Source organism: Mycetomoellerius zeteki, unplaced genomic scaffold (genome assembly GCF_001594055.1).
Source record: "Mycetomoellerius zeteki isolate Tzet28-1 unplaced genomic scaffold, Tzet1.0 scaffold70, whole genome shotgun sequence".
Taxonomy (NCBI): Eukaryota; Metazoa; Arthropoda; class Insecta; order Hymenoptera; family Formicidae; genus Mycetomoellerius; species Mycetomoellerius zeteki.
Window position 1 is genome coordinate 3,277,377 of NW_017257720.1, and position 17,749 is coordinate 3,295,125.

The following is a 17,749-nucleotide window of genomic DNA, read 5'->3' on the forward strand; positions in this document are numbered from 1 at the left end:
TACTCTTATATCAAATTACTTTATTTTTATAAGTTTTTTAAATTACCATTTTACCAGCCTCCATAAATTACTGACTAATTTACGGTAAATTACCGAATAAATTATCGTAAAATTTGGTCATTTTCATCTCTAAAGTATAAAAATATGTAGTTGCACTCATTTAGAATCCACTATGCTGTGGCTATTGATAAAACTCATACTGAATTTCTATTTCTCTCATCTATTATTATCTAAATGCAGATAATTATACCTATGTGTGAAAGGAAATCCTTCGTTTTTCTTACAGTTTTTTTTTCGTCGAGTGAGAACCCTAATGAATTCGCCTTGAGCCGAAGAAAACCCGTTCCTCCGATGCATTCACTTTGAATGATTAATCCGCGTGGGCATGGGACCAGATAAGAGAATAGATGAATCTCTTAGCATACAAAACTCGGAGTTTTCTCATAAGCCACGGCTACTACAATAGAATATGAAATCCGACCTCGACACCTCGGGAAACATTAAACACAAATGCGCATCACTCGGTTTATCATCTATTAATACACGTCACAGAGACATGATGCTCTATCTATTATATATCAGGATCTAACTAGGATCTCTCTCGTCGTTGTGATACATCACCGAAATTCCACCGTGATAGTTCAGAGATATCGATATACGAGAAACCGATACTGAGAGGATTAGTGTGTCGTAAGCGTCGTTCACCAGCGAACACGATCGGACAATTTTCCGTCGAGCGCGCTTCGCTGAACCGTTACCTTGCAACGCGCGCACCAGCGAAACACGTTTTGCGTAATGTCCAAGCGGTAGAGATAGAGCCCGGACGAATGGAATAATTACGAAGGAACCGATCCGGCACACCGTCCAACAGCGATCAAACCTTCTTTAGAAGCGCGATGAATTTTATGCAGTTTTAAAATTCGACCATTCACCAAATGTACTTTTGTAATACTGCACTATTAAATCACATACAAGAGATTTGAAATCTATCTTTTACACTCTGAATAAAATAAAGGCAATTTAATTAAAAAGAGGAAGAGAAATTAGTATCAGTAGATATCTAATAAAAACCTTTCTTATCGTAACACACTCGCATAGATCCAAGGAGATAAAAAATCAATATTTAATTTATTTATATTTTATATATTTTGATTTCCAACTGAATCAGTGTTTTAAAAGCTTAATTGATCTCTCTTTTTGCCTTTTATGATATTATTTATTGATTTCTCCGCTTTATAGATATTTTCTATAATTATCAAACAACAATAGCCAGGAAACACGTTATAATTCCACGTTTTAGTGAATCTCTTTCATATTCGAGATGTGGAACCTTTATAAAACCTTTTCTATGTTTGTTGCTAAATTGTTTTGAATTGGTAAAAAGAGATTTTCACAGTTCGAGATACGTAATTTTTAAAAATCAATTGTATAAAAATAAAAAAAATTCAGATACTTAAAGTCGCACTGAAATCTATATTCATTGTCATGATTAGCGCAACTTTATTGAAACTTTCGCAGTTAATTTTAAACGAGGAAGTTTTATTTTTAAGTGCATAAAATTTCTAAGGCAAGTATTTTTTAGTAGAAACACTTTGCGCTTGAAGTACATGAATTACATTCAGACATGTTAATATTCATTACGTTCATAAAAGACGACGCTTATTATAGTTAAGAACAACTTTAGTTCATACAATTTACAAAATTCTTTCAACATTTTATACTACGCTCACGCATTATTCTTCAAACTAAGATCTATAATGCTTTGACGTACATTTCAGAAATCTTTTCTGACGTATCAGACTATTCAAATAATAGTGTTCAGATTCGTAATGTTATTCGCGTGTGCAGCGCGATCCATTGGGATTTCAGTATGTATTATGAATTTCTAGCCCAGTTTCACATTTAGTTGGAGAAGCAAAGTCAGAAATTCGCAACAATCCCGCATTCTGTACTGCATCTAATTATAACTGAAAGATCTGGTGCAAAGAAAGGTCAATCTTCATATATTAAATCTAAATTATCCCGAGGCGGCGTACAAAATTGACATTCAAAATCGCACTTTATATTAACCGACGCACAGAGAAACATTTTAAATCGCTAAATGTCATTTCTCATTTCTACGCATATCATAACTCTCAAACGTGCAAAAACTTAACCGACATTCGTTTTAAATATCATTTAATTCCTATAACTGTTTTATTATCTTAATCCTCAACAGATCCACAGAATAATATCTTGTTGTTGTGTAAAGTACTAAGTACTCTAAAAGATTTTAAAGGGTGATTCCTTTCACAAATTCGAAAACAAAGACGAAAACTTCGTATGACCATATGTCCAAAACGGTTTCAAAGATACAGGATGTCAAAGTTAAAGGAAAAGTATCGCTTTTTCCAAAACTTTCGAAAACCACTTGGGTTATTTTGATGAAATTTTGTTTATGTTTCTAGGACATCAAAATAACCCAAGTGGTTTTCGAAACTTTGGGGAAAAATAAAATTTTTTCTTCAACTTTGACATCCTATCTTTGAAACTAAGTTAATTATGCTGTTTCTCGAACATATATAGTGCTTTCCAGTAAAAAAAACAGTGATCATTTCAATTTTATTTAACATTGGCAAACAATAAGAATGTAATGATTCATTGTGTTATCTGTGTCTCTCTCTCTCTCTCTCTCTCTCTCTCTCTCTCTCTCTCTTGCTAAAAAGCGTTCATACAGTCTAAAAACTATAAGTGTAGATTTAACACCCCTGGTGTGGATTTAACACCTATGCGATATAATTCTTACTGTGTTAATAATACCAATATGATGTGGATTTAAAACCCACGTTAAATTCATATCATATTGGTGTTGATATTAACACCGATACAATGAGAATCATATAGACACCGTTATTTTTTAAAGTGTAGTGATAGTTTTCATTTTGAATTTGTGTGAGAAATTATCTCTTAAAATCTTTTACATTTTAAAGTATTCTCTAAATTCTTTCAAATGGAATCTCACTCTAAAAAATGAAATCTCACTCATCTTAAAGATTGAAAATTCTGCTACTCTTTTTCAAGACTGACAGAATTTTTTATTCTTTAGAGTGACATTCCATTCTAAAGAATTTAGGGAGTACTTAAAAGGGAGGTCAGGCAACCTGAAAATTCAGAAAATTCTGAAAAATTGCGCACAAGTAAATTAGTTTATCTATAACACAAAACTATTTTTCGTTCATGCCATATTATGATTTGAAAAGATAAAATTATCTCTTGAAAAAATATAGATTTTTCTTTTTGATAAGTGAGATAACTGCTGAACGATGAGAGATATCGAAAAAAAGATTTAAACAAAAGTTGCATCTCTTTTTACATGTACAAAGTTGCTGCATATAGTTAAGAATAAAAAAATCCATGTTTTTCAACTTATCTAAACACAGCTTTATTGACATAATAAAAGAGACTTTATTTAAATGTTTTTCGATATCTCTCACTTAATGATTTTCAAAATTTTTGAAAAAAAATGCAACTTTTCCTTTGTCTTTGACATCCTGTATCTTTGAAACTAAATCGTTTCTCGATCATATGAAGTTTTCATCTTAAATTTGTATGAAAAATCATCCCTTAAAATATCTTTTAGAGTATTTAGTACCGCTCTGTATAACAATAAAACATTATTATTGTAAATCTGTTGACGATTAAAATAAAACAACAATAGAAACTTTTTGAAATGAGTATTTAAAATAAATGGCGATTAAATTTTTACACGTTTGAGAATTACTTTACTTGCATACGTTTCAGAATTTGCTGAATTTTTGCGTTGCCTAACCTAACTTACCTTGTTAGTATCCACTCTCCCTGTATATCTGACGGATATACAGAGTATGGTTTTAATGGTTATAACTATTCCTGTCGTTATTTTCAAATACAGCATCACAGTGCCTTTCTCGTCGGTGGCTTTTGGCATAACATAATAAAACACTCTGCCTCCCCTGGAGACTGTACAGTTAGAAATACGAACATCATATCTGGACTTCCTCTTTGACTTCGCGATCGAACTTGCGAGCTTTACTCAACTCAAGAGTCTTGACGAGCCGTTACCAATTTCTGTCGCAAATATTTCCCGACGTTTAAAGATTTCTTCAGCGCGCCGATTCAAGTCGAGGGACGAAGCGGAACTCGAAAGCTCGTTTCTCGCTGTCGCGAGGTATCCTTTAAAAGGCACGTATAATTGTTTGGCATAAAACAACATATCGAAACAGCAAGTGAGATTGTGTAGTACCAGACTCGCAAAGAATCTTTGATGATTTTTTTAATTATTTATTTCTGAAAATATCTTTATCACATGATGTATCTATAAGATCTATCATCTTAGCTTTCAATGGAAAAAGTAAAAAAATCACAAGTTTTTGCGATTAATTTTTCACTCATACTAGTGTAAAACAACTAAATTTGTAATTAAGATAACAATAATTATTTAATGATTTCAAGTAAGTATATTGTATATAAATATTTAACTATATATACAGTACATATTCAATGTGCTATATATATAGTAGACATATACATATAGTTACCTTTAAATATTTTATATAATTTATCTGTTTTCTGTAACCAAGACAATTTCTACCTCGTAGTTGCTTTAAATTAAAACAGTTTCGTTGCTGGGAATAATCACCGGAAATATTTTTAAACCTCAGTGGCAAAAAAATGTGAATATATTTTTGTAAAATATTATTTTATATAGATATTGTTTAACCCATTTTCTTTTTTTTTTTTTGATAATTATTCTTTACGGACCTTTAAATATGAAATCGAAAATTCACAATAAAAAAACATACTTAAAATCATATTAAATGTATTAATTAAAATTTATATTTTAAGAATACTGTCATATATGAAATAAGCTATCTTAACATGTTTTTATTTACTCCATTTAATGTTTGGTTTTTACGTACATTTTTCAGAAAATTATGATTGAATTTATATCCATAATGTTCTCAAATATAAAAATCGGAACAGAAAAAAATAATATACAATATGTTGTTAATAACAATGATTTTAATGGAATGTAAAAATACTCCATGCGATCATTTACGAACAAAAAAAATCAATCGATTATTCCCAAGTTAATCGCTTCAAATTAAAATTGATAATAATTATAATAAAAGTGATGGATTATATACATATATATTGTATATATGTATAACGACTGAAAGAGAGATATTCATATTTGATCCTGTATATAATTCATTATAATCATTCGCGTAATCCCGCCATTGTAACGTAACGATATCTTTTCACGGAGTTGGAATACGAAATGTAATTTTATACAATAGACGCAAAGCGTGATATCTCCTTGTTCCTTCCTCTTTTTAGTACAATACAATTTCTCTTGTTATATCCGTTTAATATAAATTTCTCCTTACTTGCTTCAAATTGTTGCCGGCGTCAGAAATTACAGTGGCGCGCCGCGATTCGACGGGAACAGGCAGAACGCTGACTCGTCCCGACAAGTTATATCCTGATTCGTCACGTCGACCGCGCGCCACATGCACGACCAACTTCACGCGTCTCGCTTCGCGAGAGATCCGACCCGCCAATCACGTTCCTTTCATTCTGATCGGAACGTAACGCGGAGGGACCGCGTGAGCGTTCGATTGTGACGAAACACAGAGGGACTCGCGTCATAAACATGCATAAACATATGAGATGTCCCGTCATTAGATCTGCTCGCGTTGCTTGCACTTTTTGCACTCTCGGCATTTTCGCTTTCTCTCTCTTTTCAACGCCTAAATATATATATTTAAATCTGTTCGCGTTGCTTGTACTTTTTGCACCTAGCATCTTCGTTTTCTTTCTGTTCAACATCCGAATATATATTTATCTTGTTTTGAGTACAAAAATTTTCAGGGATTTCAAGCATATGTGAATAAACTTGCTATTTCATTTTAAGTGCATATTTTATATTTTTAGGAATTTCAAGCGACGCAAATAGACCTATTGCTATGTTAGGCTAATATTATATTTGTTCGTTTATTTTTTTTGTCGTACGATAAATTTTTTAACTCTATTAATTTGTAGGATAAAGATCTATAAGAATCCAAGAAACTCTGCAGTAAATTAGTACACAAAATTTGTTGTACGACAAATATAATATCAGCCTTAAGGCCATCCACACGTACAAAAATTTTAGTCGTAATCGTAAGATCGCAAGCAAATCGACCAATCACAATCAAAATTACGATCTCGCGTTTTAAAACGCTCGATTGTGATTGGCCTATTTGCTTATGGCCTTACGATTGCGACTAAAATTTTTGTACGTGTGATGGCCTTTATCCTTTCAACAATAAGCGATTTTTGGCGTAATTCAGGTATAGCAACTAGGGCTCTAATTTTATTCCGTTTTTTCGAAGATACGTGTAAACGTAAAACATTTATCCGTTTATATTCGCTTTCAAAAAAACGTTTACTTGAAGGTAAAAATTAAAACATTTACACGTTTAATTAGCATATCCGTTTATAAAAGAAACATTTTTCCGAATATACGTGTTTTATTATATAATACATTTAAACGAAGATACATTTACATGTATATTTAACATATCCATCTATGAAAAATCTTTTCGAATATTTTAACTTTTTTTAGTAAAATTAAAAATCGAATTTTTTGCATTTTCTCAATTCGTCACACTCCTTAATAAAGGGATAAATGTTTATATAAAAAAGTGAAAATATTCGGAAAAACGATTCTAATAAACGGATATGCTAATTATACGTGTAAACGTGTTTTCGTTAATTTTATACGTATATTCGGAAAAACGTTTCTAATAAACGGATATACTAATTATACGTGTAAACGTATTTTCGTTTAAACGTATAATAGCGAGCTCTAATAGCAACCAAACTGTACCGCGTACTAAGGCTATCTTCGTTTTCTGATCCCTGAAGACTTATGGGTCAATTCTAAGCAGAATCGTAAGACTCGTAACGTGTTCTCGTAAAACTTGTAAGACCTTATGACTAGTATTCTAATTTTATGCGTATGTATCGTTAGATACGTACGATTATTCGTAAATATCTACGATTTCTTATAAATTTTATGGCTAGTAAGAAGCTGTCTGTAAAAATATCGTATAAAGGTATAAGCACTTAAAAATTCTTACAAGTCTTACAGGAATATGTTACGAACCTTACGATTCTGCTTAGAATTTAGGCAGAAGATATATTTGAATCACGCCAAAAATCGGCTAATATAACGCGACGCGACGAAAATGGCGGTTATTTCGACATCAACGATCAACGAGACGTACGTGTCAAAATGTGCATCCTGTGAATTCGGTTTAAAGGGCAAGTAGGGCGAATAGCAAAGTCTCTTTATCTTTTAATTGTTAAAATTCTAACGAAATGTATCTCGATATATACAATACAATAATGAATTTTATCGATTTCTCATAACACTGGTCGACAAAAATTCAACATTTTTTTGGCCTTAAAGTAAACTGATAGATTTTGAGGCGCTGATTACGAATCTGGTCGCGAAAATGTCGTATCACGTCAAGTTATTGAGATATTCTAACTTAAAGGTGAAATATTCTAACAAAAAATGAGGTTTTTTCATTTTTGATCATTTTCAACGACTTATAAAATGTCTAACAATTTTTTTTCAGCATCCAGCCGGATGTCACATTAAAGTGTTATTCTTACCCTTTCCAACGCATATTCGATTGCTACGATCCAACTTTTTTTTCGCTGAAATGGAGCAAATTGAATTTTTTATGTTTTTTAACCTTTTGTGGCAGGGTTTTTTGTTTCGTAAAAATTGAAGAAATTTTGCGATTTTGGTTGGCCATATTGGATCGGCCATTTTGAATTTTGAAAATCTATTTTCAGATTCGTAATCAGCGAACCGAAAAACCCTCAGATACAAATTTTCAAAACAATCGGTTACAATAACATACAAAAAACCCTGACACAAAAGGTTAAAAAACATAAAAAATTCAATTTGCTCTATTTCAGCGAAAAAAAGTTGGATCATAGCAATCGAATATGCGTTAAAAAGGATAAGAATAACACTTTAATGTGACATCCGGCTGGATGCTGAAAAAAAATTGTTAAACATTTTATAAGTCGTTGAAAATGGCCAAAAACCTCATTTTTTTTCACCTTTAAGTTAGAATATCTCAAAAACTTGACGTAATACGACATTTTCGCGGCCAGATTCGTAATCAACGCATCAAAATCTATCAGAAACAACTTCGTTTACTTTAAGGCCAAAATGGTGTCGACCAGTGTAATTATAATATTTAAATAATGCTTGGGGAAAAAAGGTTTTAGGAATCAGCGCTGTAATTGGTGCGCGTTTTATAGTCGTACGTCGTGACGATATTTTTAAATGTCAACGCAATAATAAAATATTTGTATACTCAAGCAATCTTAAACTGTATATTCAAAAAAACTCGTCGAGCTCTTCAGGTCGAGCTCCAGGCCAAAAGTTCGGAAACAAAGTTTTTTTTTAAATATTATTAACATTTTTAGGATTACTTATCCATATAGTGGATCCAATAATAGTTACTGGATCTGAAAAATTATTGTCAAAAGAACGTTTTTAACAATAATTTCTTAACATTAGTCTTTAGATTCAATAATTGTTATTGGATTTAAAGAATTACTGTTAATAAATATATTGTTGGGGATATTTAATAAAAGATTGGATCTCTCTGAAAAGAACTACATACATTTTGCAATAAACTTTAAGTCTTAAGCCTTGTAAGAAATTGACCAGTTACACTTGAATGCGAAAAGAATAATCAACTACGATTGTTCAATTTCTTACGACTTAAAACTTAAGACTTAAAACTTAGGTAATAACTTATTACAGAAAGCCCGTGTTATAATACGCATTCGGCATTGGAAATTGAGGATTGCGAAATGAATTAGAATTCAACCAATTAGAACAAAACGAATTAAAATTAAATTAGGTATCTGACCAGTAGTCGAATTCTAATCTATAATTCGTAATCCTCAGTTTCCAATACGTAGGGTGACACGGGTTTTCTTCTTAGGAAACACGATCGACACAAGCAAACATAAGTGTGGTTTTTCTTTGTTACTCGTTGAATGTAAAAAAAAGGATAGAAACGACGTTTGTGTCGACTGTGTCTCCTAAAAGGAAAGCAGCCTTATTATTAAAAAATACTCTGCGCTATTACATAATTATTTTAAAATAATTCGAAAAATGAAAATTTTTTTTAAATTTCCAAACTTTTGGCTCGGAGTGTATATCGGAACGTTCAACGTGCGGAAATTCAAACGTGTAGCGCGGAAAATGGCGCCAGTTCCTTTGAATTTTTACCTGAGACGGCGAGATGACCGCGATTCGCTCGAGTACTCCGAATTCGTCGGAGGACATACGGCACTAACGGGAATATCCTGGTGTACGCGCGCTCATCGTGATAATACACCAAAGTAGTGCGCTTGTCCTGCGCTTGTCCGACACTTACCGAGGTGCAGCTCGTCGTTGCTCCGCGAGTCCTGGTGCCGCTAGTAGGCACCGCGGGCGTGCTCGCCGCCGTCGCCGCCACCGCCGCCGCGAGGAGTCCTGGACGCTCGACGATGCGCGCCGCCCGACGAAGAAGTTACCTTGGAACCCCCGTGTGTCATCGGCGTTCATCGCCGCGTGACGACGCCGCCCGCGTATACACCGGGCATCCGGAATACATGTACGCACAGGCACGCGCACACACTGATATATACACACACGCACGCGCGCGCGCGCGCGTGGACACACACACACGTGTCAAAGAGGAACAGATAGACGGATAGAAACCGTAGCTTTTCGATCCAGTCGCGTGACGGACGGCTGGAGCACGACTCCGAAAACGGAGGTACGAAAACAGCAGTTATCACGCGCGAGCGCGCACATACACACAAACGAAACGTCAAAGAGACCCTGACGGAGAGCGCGTTCCGCAACGCACTGGCAAGACCGCTCGCGGACGAAGACTCCCGAGGCCAACGACTCCCCCCACCAATCGCGCGCATTCGACCCAGCTATACATCCCCTCTCCCGCCCAATCCCGCGCGACCTTCCCTCTCACCACCCGCCCCGCTCCGTCTACTACTCCGCGCAGACTTCTCTCTCTTTCTTCCCTCGCTCCTTTCTCTCTCTTTTTCATCGTCGCTCTTCCTCTTTCTTTATCTTCGGCGAACAATATCAGTTTTCAAATTGTTGTACTTAATAAGAAGATAAATATATATTCGAATGTCGGAGAGAAAGCGAAGATGCTGAGTGTAAAAAGTACAAGCAACGCGAACAGACTTATTTATTACTGTTAAACGTTAAAGATGACAAGCCCGAGTTTTGACACTCTTGACGCGTTTCATTCCGATCGCGCGATGTGAAAAGCGGATTAGATTACACGTGACGTTAAAATATATTTTTATTACGCACTCTCCGTTGGAAAGCGCGGAACGGACGTTCCTCTGTCTCCTCCTTCTGTTCCGTATCCTCCCACGTTTTCCACCACGAGCCGAACGGACTTATTCAACCCCCTCGCGTTCACTCCCTGCCCTACCGTCCATTCTATCTCGCGGCCGTCCGCGTCGGCGAACGCATCGCCCACCCTATCTCCCGCTCTCGCTCGGCCTCCTCCGTGCCGGCGCGGCGCGCGACGTGCAAGAGGTGGAAGGATCGGAGCAACGCATTGGCGGATCCAAAAATTTGTCTAGGGGGGAGCCATTGGCACGTCGCAAGCGAAATTTTTTTTAAAGTCAAATATGAAAAGAATATTAACCCTTCGTAGACCCACTGGGTCTTTTTCGACCCGTGGCGAAATTTCACTTTCAAATTTTTGACACGCAAATTTCTATTTTTATTAAATAAAGGTTTCAACACTTGAGTTAACGAACTATTTGACAATGCTGCAGCGATGTTGGGAAACAATCCTGAGTTTTTCTAGATTTTTTGAAAAACTAGAATAGTAAAAAAAAATTTAAGCTAGACAAAGGAGACCCAGAGTGCCTACGGAGTAAGTAAAAATATGTATTCCTATCAAGGAATAAAAGGTTAAATTATTATTTAAATTATTACATTGAAAAAGTATTATTTAAATGTATATTTCATAAAACGTTTTACTTAAAGTTATATTAACGCAAAAGAAGAATATAATAGAATCTGTGTTTTTTGTATCTGGAAGTTTTTTAAATTAGAAAAGATTTTGGAATATCGAGATTGTGATTAAGAACATCTCAGAAATATATTAAAAATATATAATAACATTTTATTGTAAATATTTTAAAAAAACAAGGGAGATGTAGGGAGAAAGTCATGACCCCCTTATAGCCCCCTTATGGCTCCCCCCCCGCAAAACGAGGTAGGACGAGAGACGTGCGCGCGCTAACGTGTCGTCCTTCCGCGAACTTTCTCCTTCTCGCGTCCTTTACGCCCGATATTCCGCTTCTCTCTCGCTCAATTCTCCCTCCCCCCCTCTCTCTCTCAACCGCCTTTTCCGTCTACCCCATAGATCTACATCTATTTTGAACCGCTGCCGTCTTCCGCCTCCTTTCTGTCGCGCTATATATTTTCGTATCTGTCGTTCGGTATATTGCTTCTACCCTCGTATAACCGAAACGCGCGACGAGTGCACGTACCCTTTCTTGCGAAAGGAACGATCTATCAATGAAACAAAAGGAAACGCGACGAAAGCGACGATGACAAAAGGGCGGCGGCGTGCGGCAGCGACAAGCGCCGAGGGGATGATCGTTTGGAATCCTTCCTCTCACCCTGCCGCGTAGTCGACGGCGCGAAACCATTACCCCGGGAATGTTGCGCCGTGGATTAGTTTGATTATCGACATGCGGCGGCGCCGAGGCCACGAGCAATTTAATTATGGAAACGGTATGCTGCAAAGGACGAGCCCGCGATATCCAATTAGTTTCCACGGGTTGCTCTCTGCCGAGTCTGTTCGCTCTCGCCTCTTAACGATTGCTAACCCCCGAGAGAAACGCTAACTGAACGTAACCATCGAGCTTAAATGCCGCTGACTGCCGCGACGATCTTATTTATTTACAGGATGATGCAGCGATTGCATTTTTCATGAAGGATCAACGCGGATTTTGCAGTTGTTGCTTTAACTATTAATCGATAAGACGTTCGATTATAGACACGTACCTATAAATAATAAAAGTCGATAAATTGTAAATTTCAATATCAAATTAAGGGACTTCGTACTAGTTACGCGGAAAATTGAATCTCGATGAAATGAGTTAGTTTTCGCATATAATGTAGATTATAATGTGGGGAACAAAAAACGTCATAGATACAAGGCTCAATAATGAATAGTTTTTTTAGCTATATCAAAGGTATTCTGTGAGAACAAGAATATCTTTTACACCTTTAGTAGCTGAACATTATATGCTAACAAGCTATCCATTAAAGAGCCTTCTATCTGATATCTTTTATTCCCCACAGTGTAAGTTATTACATGTAATTGTATGCCATTATACGTAAAAACTAATTCATTTCACCGAACCCCAATTTTTCGTGTAATTAGTTACGGGGTTCTATAACATAGTGTGAATATATATCGTGTAATAATAATAATAATAATCATAATAATAATAATAACAGCTTTATTGAGAGCATGGACGACAATAGATTACATGTTTCACGCTAGATTAGAAAAATAAATTTCTTTCAATAGATTTGTTTGCTTAGCCATATGTAATTCCGCCGATTATTTTACGATCAAAATCTTACATCAAAGGTGCTCTGTGAACACAAATTTTATACCTTTCTCTTCAAATTCTTTAGAGTAAATCTCATTCCATAAGAGTGAAATCTTACTCCAAAGAATTTAGAGAGTTGATATAGTTTTTCATAGCTGAAAAATTATCCATTATTGAGCCTTGTGTCTATGACATTTTTTTATTCCCTACATTATAATAAGATATACACATAAATATGCGACTAATTTCGTTGGAACCCAATTTTCCATATAATTAATACACGATCCTTTCAATACCTAATTATAAATAAAACCGTGGCGCGAATCTTTTCGCCAATTGCCTGTGTCGTACTATACATTGAGGATTGCAAATTAAAAATTAGAATTGGAATAATTTTAATTTTAAGAGCGGTATTCATAATCCGTTCTTTTTTGAGATTGTCTTAAGTAATATCTTAAGGTGTTAATACAACCCTCTAATTGAGTTATGACATCTTAAAATTGTATAACTGTATTACAAATATGAGAATATAAAACTGTATTTTCAAATATAAGAATGGACTATGAATACCAGTCTAAATTATTTCAATCTAATTGGTTGAATTCTAATCTTCAATTCGCAATCTTCTGCTCCAATGCGTAGTGTGACACGGGCTTTTGACTTCAGTTGCACAGATATTGAAATCAGGGCGTACGTAATTAGCATGACATTCAATACGTTGAAAATAACAAGGCGGACGGAAACAAAGCGAGAGATCTCGAGCGAAACGTCGAGAGATTTTAGAGACACGAGCACATCCGATACTTTACGTTTTCGCTCGCGAAACCGAGTCGCGTCATTAATTCGCAATCGTGTCGCGCGAGCGAAGTCGATATTTCCTCCCCATCTCTCCCTCTTCTCGCGGCCGTCTCTCGTGTTTCCTTTTGACGTCACGGAGTAACATGAGTAACGTCGAGAGTCATTCCCAGAGACGCGAAAAAATTGTTTCGTCTCCAGGAAAGATCCTCCGTAACAGAGAGGAGAGTAATCGTCGGCATCATAAAAGGTGTCGAGATTGATGGCGAAAGGCTTTTTAACGAGGCGCGGAGGCGAGGAGCGTTAATCAATAGCCACTGGCGAGCCACACGGCCGCCGGCGTATTCGAAATAAATTCTAATACGTCCGCCGCCGGAAGGGAGACGATTACCGGATCATTGTTCCGTTCGGCTATTCTTTTCGACTATTCTTCACACCGTGCGACTCCCTATCTTCCTTTTTTACCACCGTGCACCGCCCTGATAGTGACCCAATCACATTAGTCGCAATTAGCCTAGAATTTATTCCCCGAAAAGTTGCTAACTCCCTCATTTGATTAATCACTCTTTCAATCACCTTCGTGAATTGTTATAGGAATATTCGTTATAAGCGAAAGGATGATTATCTATTATAGATGTACGCTTTTGTTTATCCCGTCTTATTGAGTTACAGAAATTAGATTGCCTAACGTCCGACTATTATAGAGATAAATTTATTTATGCAGTTTTACACTGAGGAAAAGATTTACTAAATTTTAATACATATTTCTTTGAATAATGCTGAGTAAACAAATACTTCTTCGAATAGTACTGAGTAAATGAACATTTACTATAATTAATAAAAAAATACTTAAATCAAATTAATCGTTTTTGTCAAATAAATATATATTTACATGTAATAAATATTTACTTAGAACTATCGAAACAAATATTTATTAAAGTTTAATATTTTTTTCAGTGTAAATAATAAAAATAGTTTTACTATTTGTAGCGTACATACTAAAGTTATATACAGTGAGTGTAAAAAGGGTCCATATAGGGAAAATGTGTCTTAATAAATAACTTATTTTTTTTAAATACATTAATTAGCAATTTATTAACAACGAATAAAATAAACTGTATATTTCTCAAAATTATTTTACTTAAAAAGATGCGTAATAATTAAAGTACATTACCTTAAAAATAAACGGAAATGAAAAATTGTATTATTTTGACAAAAGTACGTAATTTCGTAATAATAAATGTGATTCTTTGTATTACTAATATTAAAAATTTTTATGTATATGCGTTATAAATATGTATTATAAAAATATTATTATAAAAATGATACATTGAGTTTTAATAATGATTATGAAAAAATAATTTATCTCATGATTCGATTGTTGACGTTGAATTTCCTATGAATGAATCCGCGCCATGATATCCTGTTGTCATATAATCGATTCAAAGATAACCGAAAAATAAATTTGAGCTTTATGAATTGTATTTATCCATCTTATGATTGTAAATCGAATCTATTACTCTTGATATCGAAGACTACTCTTGAATTACATTAATAATTACGCTTTCCATCTAAAGTGAGCTTTTTAGAATTCAGGATGGAACTTATAATTTCACGTGCTGTGTAATACTTATAAATTTGTTGAGTCAAATCAAAAACTTACAGATCCAGAACGCACATGTATATAAAATGTTAAATAATACGTATATGAAATATTAAAATACACAGATATTTAAAAATACCTAGTGACCTATTAAATAAAAAATGTCATTTCATCGAAAATTTAATACAAATTGTAGATCACCTACCAAAGCGAGCTTATTTTCATCTAGACATGAAAAAAAAACTCCGTTTCTTTTAATTTATAATCAGACGAAGATTCTAAAATCAGTTACTTTTAAAACTTTTATCAGTACAGTGCATTGAAGCAATTTATGTATAATTAAAAGATTCTCTTAAAAGTCAAAACAAAGGGTTATTATGTGTATAGGCGTAAAATATATGTATAAATGTCTACATCTATTATATATATATATATATACACGCGCGCGCACGCAGGCACGCAATGTAAACTATGTTTTACGTGTCCTCTATGTAAACAATCTATAGATCGAAACTTATGATGTTCTTTGTTGTTGCACTGAACTACATTAAAACTTCTATCTCGCTTATACAGGATGTTCCAAAATTCGCGATCTAAAATTATATTGTAACAAAAAAGTTCTTGGAAAATTAAATAAAAAAGTTAGTTAAAAATTTTTATTTTAAAACAGTGATTTTTTAGATAATGAAAATTTAAGTCCGGATCTACAATAGGTGTTTTAAGACTTAAGCCGTAAGAAATTGACCAATTACAGTCGAATCCGAGGGGAATAATCGACTGTGATTCGCCCATTTCTTATGGCTTAAGGCTTAAAATCCTATTGTAGATCCGGGGTAAATATAGCCAGTCACAGACTGTGTTTAGATTACCATCTTGAGTCACTCGTGCGGTAGTATTAGTGAGTTCTGATGAGCGCACACTTTAGCACTCATTAATATACTCGGTGTCTTCCATTTAGGCCCAGTTCCATAACTCACGGTTAACTCTTAATCGAAGTTCAACTGGTTTTTCATCTCTTTCCAATTCTAGAATTGGAAAGAGATGAAAAACCAGTTGAACTTCGATTAAGAGTTAACCGTGAGTTGTGGAACTCGGCCTTAGTGACACAAGTCGATACAAATATCGTTCTGTTTTCATTATTCATGGAATACAAAGAAAGATAGAACATTTGTGTCGACTTGCACCACTAAATAGAAAGCATCCATTCAACAAGAAACTATAATATATCTAATCGTAGTCTGTAATTAGACATATTTAAAACCTTATTTTAGAAATTATTGCTTAAAATAAAAATTTACAAATAACTTTTTTACTTAATTTTTTGAAAATGTTCTCGCTACATTATTCGCGAGTTTTAGGACATTGTACATTTTCATTTATCAATATTATAAAGTCAAATATATTAACAATTACAAAATTATAATTACTTAATTCTTTCTACATTGTATTATTCAATTTATAATAATTTACATATTTTGCATTAATTGTATTATATACATGACAGAATTTTTGTAAACCAACGTAAACAATACATAAATATTCCATATAAACATAATCTTGGAATATATGGCATCAATTCTATAAGCCAAAGTATGTTAAAAATGCATTGCAAATAAAAATTGTAGAAAAATCGGAACGCGAATAGACGGCAATTATGAGATTAATTTTAGAATAGACAAAAGAAAATAAGTCTTGATGTAATTTCATGATATTTGATCCTTCAGTAATGCCATTATAGGTATGGGCTTATTCAACTATTTATTTTACTTTTTATGTTACAACTTTTTTATTAATAAAGATATATTTATTTGTTTGTTACTATATATATTATTATGTTCCTCAACATCGCGTTTTGATTTTAAAATATGTTATAAATATATACGTAGGTTGTCTGAAAAGTTTTGAGCCTCAACATGAAGATGGCATTACTCGTCAAAACAATTTTGGTATAATCGTACATACTTTGAAAAATACCTGCGAAAATTGTAGCTACTTCCGGTGCTTAGTTGTTGTTTGACAGTCATTTGTGCCAATCAATGTCAATGTTTTTGTAAAAATGGAAAAAATCGAATATCAGCAGTCGCCATGATAAAAAAATTCACGAATTGCGGTTCGAATTAATTGACCATCCACCGTATTCACCAGATCTGGCCCCCAGCGACTTTTTTCTGTTTCCTAGGCTCAAAGTTTGGCTCGGAGAACAGAAATTTTCATCGAACGAGGTCATCGCATCCGTAGACGCCTATTTTGCAAAGCAAGACGCTCAGTATTATTTGAATGGATTAAAGGGGTGGGAGCATCCCTGAAAAAAATGTATCGACTTAAAAGGAGATTATGTGGAAAAATAAAATTGAATTTGACCGAAAAATTACTTGTTTCTATGTTAGGCTCAAAACTTTTCAGACGACCCTCGTATGTTCATTTTTATGCGATATTTTTACACAATACTCTCCAGTGTGTATTGTGTACGTGGGCATCAAAGGGTTAACTATTTTCTCTAATATACCCTATAAGCGCATATTATTTAATATTAAATAATATTTTAGGCATATTCTCAGAATATTAAATATAACATTTTAATATTTTACTAAAATTATATAATATTAAATAATATTCCTGAAATATTAATGGATGGTTATATGT

At 34.1% G+C, this 17,749-nt stretch overlaps 1 protein-coding gene across 1 annotated transcript in view; it reads right to left on the bottom strand.

The window, feature by feature from the left end:
* LOC108729140 (disintegrin and metalloproteinase domain-containing protein 10) overlaps positions 1-9,787 on the bottom strand; it is a 74,754-nt gene extending 64,967 nt beyond the window's left edge. The window contains 1 exon segment of the mRNA XM_018458111.1: positions 9,483-9,787. The gene's annotated coding sequence lies outside the window, so the exon portion shown is untranslated.
* Positions 9,788-17,749: the final 7,962 nt, after the last annotated feature.